A 14,694-nucleotide genomic window follows, 5' to 3' on the forward strand; every position below is an offset into this window, starting at 1 on the left:
ACAGCGGGGAGGTCTGTTCCTGAAGGGCATTCCCTGCCAGAGCTGCTCCCAGCGCAGTAACAAGGGACAGATAATTATATGGACTCGGATCTGCTGACCTGGAATCATGAGGCAGTTACAGACGCCGCTCTGCTTCCTAAATGTCTGTCTGTGGGGTGACGGGTAACTAAGATCCAGCGCTCCCCAAGCAGGAGCACCTCCTAAATGCAACACAAGGAGAAATAGCGTCTTAGCACCTTAATGAGCTCCTCAATTCTGATGGCGCCTGCGCAGTGCAATGACGAGCCAGTCTTATCTATGACATCACCGCGGGAAGAGATAATGTATCACATAAAGCTGCATACGACTCACCCATGGGCACAGTCAGTGTAACAACTGGTTGACTATTGTGTCATTAGGTTACAGGGTACAGCTGTCACCAGGTGACGCTGTGTGAGCATCGGGTCCACTAGAAGGGATATTCGGCATGTGTTGTAAAGTATGAGTGTCCTGTACGGCTCGTGGCAGATACCCAGACATCTGCCAGCCACGGCCAAGACATAGCACGGGAATGTGAGATATCGAGGGGGCAAATCCCATTGGAACGCTAACCCATCGTGAACTCCAAGGCATCTGGTAGGCTTAACAGTCCTCAAGATGATCAAGTTCAGAGAGGAGATCTTCTGTGCTGGTGGCATAGAGGTGACGCTCTCCCAGTTTGACCGGTCTCCTCTGTGCCGAGTCCTGCTCCGGTTTTCATTGTGGGAAATGCATTGTTACAATATCGTTGAATTTTGCAAGCTCTTTTTTTGATGTTCATACAACACGCCCGGGTTATTCTTATGGTCTGGCCTCTTTAGAGGTTGGCATGGCTGGAGGACTGTTGATTTGTCTGGATCACCATACACAATAACCAGGTTTACTTTCGGGGTGAGCGAGGAGCGCGTGGGATTATATAATCTGCGTCTGTGCTAATGAATCCCTGCATTTCAGTTTTTACGACGCGCTGTCACTACCAGTTGTAGATTTGGAAGAAATTGACAGTAATTATGTGGGTGGCCGTCCGCGTATGAATTCTGCTCTTCCGTCAGCCGCGCAAGCTGATCGTTCTGTATTGTTTGCCAAACTCCTGCTTCCCAGGGACAGTTTGTGTCAGCGGAAGGTGTCTCGCGGTGCAAATGGCCCACTCACTGTAAGTCACGTTACCTTCGGGGGTATTAACAGAGGCATTAACCATTGGGGTGCCGAAGACCTGTATATTCTGTACTGCAGTCTTAGTCAAAAGGAATTTTTTGGCCGCTCAAAGGAAATGTCGGAGATGAACTTCCTGCTGTGGCCAAGCGCCATCTTCCTGCTGACGGTATGCATGACAGACATCTGGTCCGCGCAGCAGGTCTCCCAGAACCACGCGCGGCTGCTACGGAGGAGCCTCCATACCGGCTCCAAGTCCGTCTCCCCGTGGTGCGAGCGCCATACACCAGATTTATAGAGCAGAAATGCTGCGCCAGCGCGGAATGAACCTCCTTACTGTCTCATTTTCAGAAGAAATGAGATTGTTCATTAATGGAAGGTTTGAAATATTCAGTGCACGGGACAGAGGTGCAGAAAAGAAATCATTTTATTGACGTCCACAACAATTTCCCCGCGCATGTCCTGCACTCAGACAGAATAATCCCGCACCCAGGACGTTTATCTCCGATCTCTCTCTGTCTTGTTACTTTCTCCTGATTGATTTCATTAATCACATGTGCCATTTACTTTGTCAATGTTTAATTGCTCTAATCAGTTAATTAAATGCTCTGCTGCCGTCATAAAGCATTTCAACAATTATCTGCTGGAGAAGTTACATCTTCAGTTTACACAAAACCCTTTCACTGCCAGAAACATAAAAGCAGGTGATGGAAAGATAATCATACAGGGCTGACATACAGGAGCTGCGAAGGAAAGACTCCTGGCCGCGCAGGGATTCTCTGCAATGTCCTCATCTGGGATCACTTTCTGAACATATTGTGTAAAATCCTCATTCTTTTCCCCAAAACCGATTTGTTTACTATTCAGGCCTGGACTGATGAGAGTTTTCCGATGCCTCGAACGGCGTAGAAGGGGTTACGGAAATATTAAGACGTAGGGCACAGGCCTTCTATGCAGATTCAGTTAATTATTGAAGTCATTCCAAGTATTACCAGCACAAAACTGTTACTGATAGCGCTAAGATTCTTTATATAGGTCTTTAGGATGTGCGTTAAACACCCGGAAATTCCCCAGCCGAGACCCTCACTCTCCTACGTTGGCTCCGTTTTTACATTTCGAAAAGCTTATGGTGTGAACAACGTTCTGATATTCCGTGCGACTGACAGAAAGTAACACTTTGCAGCGACCGATACAATCTAACTATGCATTCAAATTAAGTTCTGGAGTCCGGTCCAGTTCCATGCGGGCCGCTCAGGAATGGCTGCAGTTCCCTATGATCTAAGTGGTTAATCGGCCGTCAGATATCGGAGCTGCGGCAGGGACTTGATTACTCCAGATACAGACTTGGTGCCTTGTTAGCTTGAATTATACGCAGTTTACATTTTATTGAATAAAAGCAGCATTTTGCATGGTTTCACGGTCTCCGCTGCTCTAACCTGATTTTTATTTTTCCGCTGTTTATTTTTGGTCGGGGTCTTCTCATCCATTATTAAGCGAGAGATCCTTGGGGTTATAGCAAACCGGGCATGATGCAAAGCCGCGATGGACGCACCACTGAGCGTATATCCAGCAAGCTCGGACTGTGTGACCTTCAAAGACTTCCCCAAGGTTTTCTCAAAATTCTAAGTAACTTTGTTGTAAAGAGAGCGATAACGCAAGCTCAGTGACAGAGCGGAATCAAAATCTATTCGATACATTATAACGCCTACTTAAGGCTCTGGGTTTTGTTCAGTCGCAGGTGACTATTTTTGTTGCAGTTTTCATAAAACATTTTAGGTTTTTGCCAAGCGGGCTGATCGTCGGCAGAAGGAGGTTCCTGCACCATTTAATTATCCTGCACTTTTCTTGTTCCTTTGCCAATGGAAACCTTGGCTGGGTTTGCAGAAAGCGAGAGGCCTAAATATAGTTCTGTGAGCGGTGGAGGAATGGATTTCGTCTCCAGACGACCTGAGGTTAGGATGACAGCTCCTCTCATCTGCATGGAGATGATGCGCAAAACAAATCAATAGTCAGAGAGGTGAAAAGGGAAATCTCACGCCGGGGGGCTTTATTTGCGGACACCTCTGAAGGTCCCTGAGCTCCACAGGACAAGAGCAGACGCAGCCGAAGTTACCCTGAATTTGCAGAGAGGTTGTGGCGCTCGAGTGAGACGTTAAACAGTAAAAGGTTGCCGTGCTTTTGATCTGATAGGTCTCTCCATCATCCCGCCGCGCGGCTTCTTCCTCTTTTCCGTGACCTTTTTGTGTTGATGTGAACCGTAAGGTTTCCAAACCAGCGACAGACACTGAATAGAAATCATCCTAACTAAATCGGTTTGTAGCTTTACTGTTAGAGTACCTGATGTACGTCCTTCCAACCTGCGCAGGAACGTCGTCTGTATTCCCCCAAGCACATGGGGTGGGGGGGATCAGGGTTTAGATTTCACTGAAACAAAAGAAAACGTTTCACCAAATATCTGACGTGAATCCCCAAGAAATAACAATCGACCTGCATTACAGAAGAAATTGTGACACAATAATGCATAAAAGAGAGCTAAACCAGGACTGAATTGGCCCTCACAGGGCACCAAATAGGAGGGGGGCACAGATTATAATGCCCTATACCTACCACACACGGCCCACTGTATATAATGTCAGCCCTATATCAACTGCACATGGGGTACAGTATATAATGCCAGCATGTAATATATACTTTGGGGGTTTAATGTTACAAAATAAAGCATATATGTAAAAGTAGCACATTCTAGGGAAATAAAATGTTGCAGCGACTTCACAATGTCTGAGGTTTTTGTTTTTTATATCTTGTTTAATCATTTTTATTGTTCTTTTGTTTTAAGGCGACCCCCCACGTCTTCTTATGATGTCACCACTGGCTTTGATAACATGATAGGTGTGCATATGACATCATATGTTTCATGTGAACCCATCCGTGATGAGAGACGCAAGGCTGACAACAGGAGAATCGTCATTTGGGCAAAGAATAAACCTTAACAGAATTGTATTATTTTGACTCAATGAGCCAGATTTTTCTGTTTGGATGAGCGGAGGCTGCATGTGGAATCCTTGTCTCTTTAACCCTTTCACACGTGTTCCTTGCATGTCTCAATTACACGTCTGAGATGTAAGCGTCGGTCGAAGCCATTGTCTAATAGCGAGCGCTACATCCTTGGAAAGCCTGAACCTCCCTGCCGGGAAAGCTTTCATCCTGAACTCCGTTCTGCTACTTTTATTTGCTGCAGATATTGAAGGTGGATCATATCAATTATTTAAGGTATGTTTCTTAGAAGTTGATAACCCTGACCTGGGTCCCCATTATCACCTTATTCCAGAGTCTGTCTGGACATAAAAGGACCCCCGAGTACCCACTTAGAAGCCAAGGTGGAAGACAGCCCTCCGGGGCTCTTGAAGCAGGGAAGTGCTAATCAGGGAGACTTGGTTCTCCTGCGGAGTTGGCCTGGCACAGAGATCTGCTGTCTGTCTGCAGCAATGAGGTAACGTCTGGTTTTTCTGCCAAGCTGCAGCGACACTCCCTGAAACAACATTTCTTCAGGAAAAAAAAAAGAGAGAGAAATAAATAAATAAGAAAAAGTTGGAGGAGAGATGATCTTCTCGAAGCTTCTCGGTAACTCTCGCTCTGTTTTTTTTCCTCCTTGCGGACTCTCGCCCTCCCCTGCCGCAATCACTTTTATAACCACGGGCTGTGCAATGCAGCACCACCACCAAGCACTTTCAGATTTTGGCTGTTTAGCCGTCTTTAAAAAAAATCCCATTCTGCAAAAAAAAAAAAACACAAAAAAAACCAGACAGACAGCGAGCGTGCGCGGCCGCAGGAGGAAAATCACCTTCGGAAAAACTAGGCTGAAGCTTTGGATATCTCCCGCTGGCGGCTGCGGACGGCAGAGGCTGCCGGATCGGTAACTTTTATGCGGAGTTGGTGTCTTTTTATTCCTGCCATTTTTATTCTCAGGGTCTTTAATGTGAAATAGTTCCCAAACGCAGCGTTTTAAAGAAGTATTTACTCACAGTTGGATGAAAGAAACAACCACCTGAGTGTGCGTGATAACACGTTATATAATGATCAACCAGTGATATATACGCTTAGGAAATATAGATATATCTATGTACGCGTCTATTCACAATTAGGAGCTGTAGGGATTTATCCATGGTTTCTGGTCTCGGGGTGAATGGGCAGATTCTCAGGGTTGTTATTACCCCAGTCTCGGGGTAAGTGGGCAGATTCTCAGGGCCACACAGTCTGTAGCCAACTCCTTCATATTCTCCTCTGACTGAATATCCGAGCATCCCAATTGGTGCTTTTCTCCCTGCTATATCACAGCTGGGATCCCTGCTTGAATAATGGTGACTTCCTTTAGAAGAATGGTATTTAGATGTTGGAGAGGGTGGCACATGGTGGGCTTCCATCTTTGCTGGTCTTCTCCTATGGAGCACTGTGATCTGCCCCCATTCGCTGGGGTAAAAGCTCTCCCTAATCCTTGCAACCTCACAGATGTTGAAGGGGGTCTGTTTTCTAATGACAAGCCAGACAGAGACCCTGAATTCTAGTAAAGATAAAACACGCCAAGTGGCAGCATAATTTCAAAGCCTTAAATATTCTGCAGTTTTTATATCACGGACTTGTTTTAAATGATTATTTTATTAGAAATTCTAAATCAACGGGACAAAATTTTTCTGAGCAACGAAAAGTCACGGACGTATTCAGCGGTGCGAAGAGGTCGCTTTCGTTAAAATGTAGCCATTGTTATCAGAACCTGTGCGTGTGAAGTGTAAATCTCGCTAATCCAATTATATTACAAGGACCGGCCTAATACATGGAGAGGAAGCTGCGCACGTTCTGTGTAAACTCAATTAACCTTCTACCTGAAGAGCTGGAGTGCCCCACAAGTGCCTCAATTTTAAGGTAATTATTTGCCCTTAAAAAGGAATTTAAAGTGGAACTTTGCGGGCGCAGAAATCGGCCGAGGACGGGAAAGTTAGCAAATAATTCCCTAATTCTGAGCGCATGGGAAGCGATTATCTTCTACATTTTTGGTCATTTAAAAGCTTACCTAAAATCCTTCTTGGCCCGGGACGGTCCTTCTGCGGGGGGAGGAATTTGGGGGGGACATATAAAGGTTCGGCAATATGTCTTTCCGTCGCTTGTCTGGCCCTGTATGGAAACCTTGGTTCACCCAAAGGACTGGTACCTGCAGGGCTCTGGCAGCCGCTATTATATTTCTCAGAATTATAAACTCGACTTTATAAAAGTCTCCCTCGATTCGGCTTGCTCCGGTTTGGGTATAACTCGGGGTCATTCTTCATACTTATCGGTAATTGGTTGGCATAAGAGCTGCCAGCGTTGGGCCAATCTGGAAACTGTACGTGAGGCTCATGGTTGGAGTTAAGAAGAAGCCTTAGTGTGAATTTTTTTACTATAGCCGTGATTTTGTCTTTTATTATTGATTTGTGACCGGTGAACTGTAACAGGACGGTCGTCACTTACACGTTACAGAGCTAGATCCTTCACTCGAGTTCGTTACAATTGAGGAGACACTAAAAAGGCACCAGGGCAATGAACTGTCATCCGAAACGCGTGATTCTGCTTGCTTTGTGGCGCAGCACGGAGACCCGGCCTCCGGCGTTCGGCTTGTCACCGGATTTTCTCATGTCCCCCAAACCGCCAGTTTCTGACTTTTTTTTCACCAGAAGTCTATTCTCCCAAGGGGACGGGATCCTGTCCCAAAAATGCCCGTCAGCGACTTCATTGTGCGTTAACCAGCGGGGCTAATTAAACAGCCTCGTCTCATGCGAGTGGATGAAACTCATCCCGTGCGAATACAAATGAAAGGCTTTTAGCATTCAGCTCGCTGGCGCGCACCTTCCTTAAATCCAGACTAAAGTGGTTTCAAAGTCAGCCGTAACTAGCTCCCCCTCCTCTTCCTCGCTCTCTCGGTGTCTCTCCCTCTGTCTTTGCGGATTTTTTGCGCTGCCTTTGAAGCTCTTCCATTAGGACAATTAATAAAAACACAGACTAAGTGTGCCTGCGTGCAGAGGATGAACACGCTCCTTAACCCTTTTCGTTCTGGGGCCTTATATGCTAAGTAAAGGAAGCCGTTTGGTTACCGAGAAATAATCAGGGACAGAGCTGCTCTCAGAAACTGATTTATACACTGTATGAGTCCTGATCCAAGGGAAGCGGACGCGAGGATGTGGGAGTGACATCATAACGTGGCGTCGTAGTGACAATATGGAGTGACATCATAGACTTTTACATTACATTTATTTATATAGCAGCAGCAGATTCCGCAGGGCAATTAAGATTGGGGAGGAAGTGTACAAGATGCACAATTACTTTAACACACATTAGGCAAGTGACATCACAGAGTGACCCTGTGGAGTGACATCACAGCATGACATCATGGAGTAAAAGAGATCCAGAGATTTCCGTTTCTAGAATCTCCATATATTAATAACTTTACAATTCCTAAAATGCGGCTTTGAGATCCTGCGACGCTTCCCGGTACGATGCCTCGTCGTGGCGCTGTTTCCCTAGGAGCTGGGTCCTAGTTTTTCCGCTGCGCCCCACGTCGAGACTGTTGGAATAAGTCGCGTCCAGACAGCGGTGACTAAGATTCCCGACCGCACAAACACTTGTGATTCTATTAATAACCCTGAAATGTGACAGCGATTAGACAATGGCGGCAATAAAACAACTTCCTGGACAAATAAAGGCATGTGAATGGTTTGAACCTCCGGGCCGCGTGGCCATGCATGTTCCAGACGCAACTCCTCTGAGTCACGCATTTCTTCTGAGTCAGGAAAGTCTCTGGGACGCGTTATCGCCAGCTGACGGAGACTCTTATCTCATAGGAAATAAAACCTATTTCTTCTCTGCTCTGAAACGCGGAACTTTCTTTCCATGATTTGTAGCCCAGGTTAGTCTGTCCTACATGTGACACCTCTGAGCAAAAGAAACAAAAGCAGCCGCCCCGAGCCGTCTGCGCCAGGATACTCCAGGTAATCGGCTCTACGATATATACGGTGCTATTAAAGCCGAGAGCAGGCATTGAATGCAGACAGATGTTTCGGTCTGAATTAATTAAGGTGCTGAGCTGCCCCAAAGTAAAAAAACTTCAGGAATCCTCAGAGACCCACGTCTCAGGTGTTGCTCTTCACCTCCAGAGCTCAGGATTATCCGGCCGCTGCTCTGGTGAAACGCGTGTCCCCGCGAGGCTGACATTAAACGAGGTCACCAAAACCGACGCTGCGCATTCACGGACTGGTGCGCGTGGAAGCCCGTAGACTGAATGCTGTCGTTATTGATGCGGACAGCCTGTATGAACGATCCACAATCAGTCCTTACAAGGTTTGAATGAACTTTAGAGTGACGTTAATTATTTCAGTAAATCTGCACTAGGCAGAGCTGGGGCGACGCCAGGCGTAATCTGGAAAAGAAAAGCTAACAGAGTGTTCGGAAAAGAATATTTCAAACTGTCGGGGGGAAAAAAACGTGTTGGTTGTAGGATGAGACACAGAGCGGCTTTATTCAGCACAAAACCTTTGGCAGATTGGGATAAATTAGACACGCGGATCCGGGTAACGGAACAGCACATTTGTGCCGTGTCTCTTCTGATTACGTCTGCCATCGATTTATCTCCCAAGGAGGAAGAGGTTCGTTTTTCCCTTTTTTAGGGGAAATCTGTAGCCAAATCAGTTCTGGGGTCACGATGACATCAGACGCAGGACGAATCTCCGGCAAAAAAAACAAATCTGTATGTTCTGGCCGATTAGTGGCTTGGGTTCCCTTTCAATGTATATTACTGATAATGGCTGCTGATTTACCCCATAAAAACATTAAAAAAACATAGTCCTGGGTGGACAAGGTCACCCAAATTAATAATGTAATCTGGAGCCTGATGCAGGTTACATTATGGTTTTATATATATGTCTATGGAAGGAAGTTTTACTTTACTGAGAGGGTGGTGGATAAGTGGAGCAGCCTAGACGGGGCTGACGGGGCCGATCTGCCCGCGGGGTCCAGGCCTCTACCTGCTAAAATACTCCAGCTGAAGAGCAGGTCTTCCCGGCCACCTAAAGGTTTGCAGGCAACGGAATATAACACAGAGGGGACACGTTTACTGTCGGACTAATTCAATACATTTCAAGATAAAATCTTTGGAATAAAATACTAAACGTCTAAGTTTCACTTTTTCTAACAAATAAATGTAAAAGAAATCCATCCAATATATGTCAGCACAACACAAACATGGAGCATTACGGGGCTCGTGGTCTAAATCCATGATTTTTTTGCAAGAAATTATCCACTTGAAGGACCGCGTGCTCATCTTTATGCAGCTACAGATATTTTATGTATTTACTATTCATTTTATTGCATCAGTTCTAATATTTATGCTAATGATAACCATTATTCTAAAATCAAATCCAAATTCCAATGTTATACCCCCAGTACTGGGTCCTTTTATATTCATTGAACTCTCCCCAGATCCTGCGTATATTTTATTTTATATCAGGGACCTGAGATATATATACCTGAGATAGACGACATATAACCCGAGATTTAGTTCTTTTCTGTGTTTGATGGGGTACAGGGTTTGCGGAGGGGCGGTTGAGTCGCCTGTCTGTGACCAGCTGGCGGTGACCGTTTCGAGACGATCATCAGCAGACAGTTTGCAGAGTTTGCCACTGAGGGTCCCTCTTGCACAGAGGCAGCTTCGAGCCCCTCGGCACAGGAGAGACAGCCCTCTCTGACCCAAACAATGTCTAGACAGCTTGAAAACAGATAAATTATCAGGCGGCTCGCGGCTGCTCGGCAGACATTGTCACCTTGCTGATGCTTTAAATGAAGACAGAGAGCTATTGTGAAGGCTTCTCAGAACACAATGTATCCCAGCTGGACGGCTCCCCCCGTGAAGCGCACAAAGACACATCGAGCGACACAATACACAGGGCTCAGGGCTGGCCTAATCAGGCCGAATAATTGAGACATAAATGTTATTATTTATTGGTTTATATAGCACCATCATATTCTGCGGCGCTGTACAATGGGCAAACAAGACAGGAGAAGTACAAGCATGTAAAGATTCCGCATACACCGTAGCCACAGAACAAACTGTATCCGCCTCTTGTTTAATCTTTCTAATTATAGGCATTTTACAGAATATACGAAAGTCTAAGGGGTATTTCCACAGAATTATTTGTTTAGAGTATGTGAGCTAAATGCAGGATAGCGTGGGGGGTTTGGAAGCCGGAAAATGGGCCATTATGTGGGGGATCAGCGTAAAATCACAAAAACACTGGATTGCAGGAAAATGTTTAAGATCAGTCCCATGGCACAGAAGTGGAATGAATGCATTACCTAGAAGTATCTTCCCCCGGCCCCCCAGCATATTTACAGTCCCCCACAGATTAACTGCAGGTGATACTGTGGGGGTCTCGTGTCTCGCAGATTTAACCGTGACTCCAGCCATTTCTAGATGAGATCTTGCGGGCCATTCTCTAAACACTGCGATTAAAGGCACAGATTGTTTTATAGAAATCATGGCTTCACTGCCCCCACTCTTCTAATGACCTTGCAATAAAGTGACCAGAATGTTATGGGGAATAATCCCGGTATCCATGGCAACGAAGATTTTACTGCTCACCCTTAGTTTTTGCAAAAAACTTAAGTTGGAAACAATGGAGAGAATTTGAGGGAATGTATAACATTTTACTTAAGAGCGTGCGCAGACTCCTGCATCGCAATTATATTGCCCAATTTAGTTTATCATGACGCCAGCCGAAGGTTCTCGCAGCACTGAAATAGTTAATGGAAATCCAGGAAAAAAAAAGGAGCAGAAAAAGATTTCCGTGAGTGAGAGTATGTGAGCGGCCCCCCGCATCCCCGGGCCGCATGTAAACATAACATTAACCAGATAAAGGCGGCAAACTCACGGCCTCTGACTCGGCACCCGGCTATCACGCCTGCACCGCGGAGACGCGAGACTCGGCTCATTATAACTGAAAAGTGATTATGTAACCAGAGTCTCTAAAGCAACTCATAATTACTGAAGGAGCTGCTTTCTCTGCGTGAGACTTGATATAAAAGTTAACAAAATCAAAGTTCGGCTCACAGGAGAGAAGCGAACAAAAGTGGAACGGCGCCGACCGAGCGTTTTTCTAAAAAACAACATTATTTCCTTTGTAACGTTCGTTTTCTGCACTTTGAATCCAGCCGGCTGGAGTTCCAAAACATGTTTCCGAGCGTCTTAAAGGGGAAGGATCTCTTTGTGTTTCTGAACTGCAAGCTCTTGCGATCAGGGACCTTCCTTTTCCGCTAATCGTCCGCCGGGAAGCCGATTGCTTGCTTATGTCTCTCTGATCTACTGCGCCTCGGCCGATATCGTAGACACGTCGTATAATTACCAAGCACGTTGTAGAGTCACAATTTGAACCCACATCGGATCTCTGATAATTCAGTAAAAGCTGTGGCATTTTTAGGGGGGGGGATTTAGCTACTTCGTGGGCGACTGGGGGATTTTATCCATCGCATTAACATTGCCCCCTCCGTGGTAGATTAATGGGAAACAGAGAAGAATTTTATTAACGATCACCGGGGCCACAACATTTTAAAATAACTACAGTGAGAGCTAGGGGTCATACTGTGGGGTTAACCCTATCATTACACACGGGGGCCAATCAATAAAGCGCTCTTGGGATGAGGGCTACCCTGGGTTCACAAGCTGCCTCTCGTTGCCCGATATCACTGTAACCCTCCTTAAAGCAGCTGCTGACGGTATATAATGGAGCTGCTTCGCTCCAGATCTGCTGACTCTGCACATTTATTTTTCAAGCCTTGTTGGATTCTGTCCCTGTATCCTCTAATTAACCCCGTACACCCAGGAGACCGGCTTGTTATGTTGCTTGTGGTTTTTCGGTCCTCTGTAACTGAAAGCTGGTGTTTAGTGGTTGCTGTGGGTCTCCACGCTCTGCAGATATACAGACATTGGAGAAAGACGTATAAACCTTTGCAAAATCCAAACCACAAACCTGTGGCCTTTAGTCCTCGAGCTCGTCCCAAGGCTTCAATGGTTTGGCATGTGGTGGGGAGTAACATCTCCCTAAATCCACAGTTAGGGGTCTTTCACCCCCCTGTGTTCTCTGATCTGCCTGCTATGACAGGATGGAGAAATGAGGAAATACATAGTTACCAGACATCCCGACTTTGCTAATATTGGGAAAATTAGTGTCTGTTAAATGCCGACGGAAGAGCAGATATCCCCGACAGAGCATTTTTTCCAATTTAACCAATGTGATTAACAATAAAATAAAAACTGATATTTACAGGAATTTCTAATCTGAATGTTTTTTTTTTGTTTACGGATTGTTATGTGAATTTCAGGGGACTTCACCGGTATTTTTGCTGATATTGGGGTTTGGGATATGCATATTTGTGCAATATATGAAAAACGTGTGAATTTTTTTATTTGAAGCTGTGGTTAGTGAATATCCCGTTGTGCGGAAAAGCTTCGTGGTTCAGCAGGGAGGGCCCATCGCGTTATGAATGAGGTTTTATTAGTGTGAAGCAGCCCATTCATGGCTAATTGTGGCTGGAAACAGTAATTTATCAGGTTGTCACTAATCGCGTGTGCTGCGATATTAGCGGCGCCCTCGCTTTTGACCCGTTAATGACCCTTTTTCGAAATTCCTGCAGGTCACACTGTCTGTGTCACCGGGAGAATGCGGCTTCCATTCTTAGACAGTAAACCCACTCTTATCCCACCAGGCCCCAGTTGGACAGTCACGATCCACCCCTAAAGAAGTAAAATAAAATTTGTGTTCGCGAACGACCCCCTTCGATGGATGAGCGGCTGAGCTGTGTTGCTCTCCTTCTGCGTCTGGCGCTTTGTCCCACCTCGCTCTTTGTCCTGACATCACGTTCATTTTCTGTTATTCATATTCTAGATTTATTTGATTTCGCTGCCTCTCGGTGACTCTCTTCTCACAAAATGCAGGGTTTCATACGAAATCCCCCAAAACTTAGAAACTAAATACTGCATGAAAGCAGATACATTGGCTGTACGGGGTAACCACAGCTCAGTTTCTGATGCAAATAATTAGATTTTTGGGGTATATTTATATATATATATACACACACGATAATACTTTGAAGGAGGGGAGGAGGAATAATTTCCCGTATGACTCCATTAGCAGCAGTGAAGAAATTGGTTGTTTCTTTTTTTCCCCATCGGTTTTTATCTCCAGCGTTCACACGGAAAGAAAACCAAAGCGAGTAACGATCCTCTCGCTGCCGCCAGGACAACGAATGGGTCTGGAGTTTGATAAAGCGAGTTCAGGAGGCGAGCTCCTCTCGTTATTGATTGGCAGGAATCTCCATTGTCAGGGAGCGGGCGACGTCCCCGCACCTCCCCTGGAATCAGGCGATAAGTCGCCGCATCATTTTTCTTGTGGCCCGTCTCTGAGTTCTGCAGATTGGCGACACGTCCTAATCTGCATGAATAAAGCGCCTTTATTTGCTGTAACATTACAAATAATTTGGTGTCTGAAAATCATTTCAGCGTCTAGACAGAATGAATCACTCACCTCATCGCCTGCCTTAAATATTAAAGCGTAAAGCCGCGCTGCGCCGCCTCGCCGATAAACACACATGCGATCAATTCTACATCCGCAACCTGCAATTTTTATTTTAACTCAACCTTTTATTTATTGTTCAGGACGGAGATGTCACCTCCATTTCACAGATCAGATGGAGGGTCCACGCGGTGTACAGATGTCACTCTGTGTCGCCACCTGTATGATTAGGAGCCCTGGCCCCACGCGGCCCCTGATTTACCGAAACATTGCTCATCGTTCAGAGATCAGGTCTGTGCAAGACGATCCACTATGGCCCAGACGAGATACTTTTTTTGATGCATGAAGTTAGGCAAGGGTTAATTTGTGACGTAGCGGCTACATTAATTATTAATCTATGGTTCGTCAGGTTGTCATTAACGTGTTTTAATCCGGGAGGAACTGGAAGGGTCCGGCGCATTGGGGATTGGTTCAATACTTCAATAATCAATTATAATAACACAAAATAATCAGTTATCAATAATGAACGTGGACCTGTCTTTTTGGACAATAGGCAGGCAATAGGCAGACACTTGGATCTGGAATCACAGGGCATAAGCAGCATCGTCAGATAATTGGATCATGAAGAGAGAAGGTACGAGCCGCGGCCGGCAGCGTCCACATAATCAGGAAGTAATGAAATCCCCCAAAATGATGGAGACAAACGAAGAATCCAAGCCGCAGATTGAATTTGCTGTGAGGTTATATAGACGGCCGCCATAACCATCAATCTGGTCTCCAGAGTCTGCTAACGGCTTCACATAGAATTCGGGGGGGGGGGTCATCAAAAGCGAACCCGCATCGGATCTCATACACCAAACACGGCCAAGTCTGTGCAGGGCGCGGGCACCGGGCAAAGGAGTTTATGAATCTGCTTAACTTTTTTGTAGCCGAGAAGAGA

The sequence above is a fragment of the Spea bombifrons genome, chromosome 13 (assembly GCF_027358695.1).
Source record: "Spea bombifrons isolate aSpeBom1 chromosome 13, aSpeBom1.2.pri, whole genome shotgun sequence".
NCBI lineage: Eukaryota > Metazoa > Chordata > Amphibia > Anura > Pelobatidae > Spea > Spea bombifrons.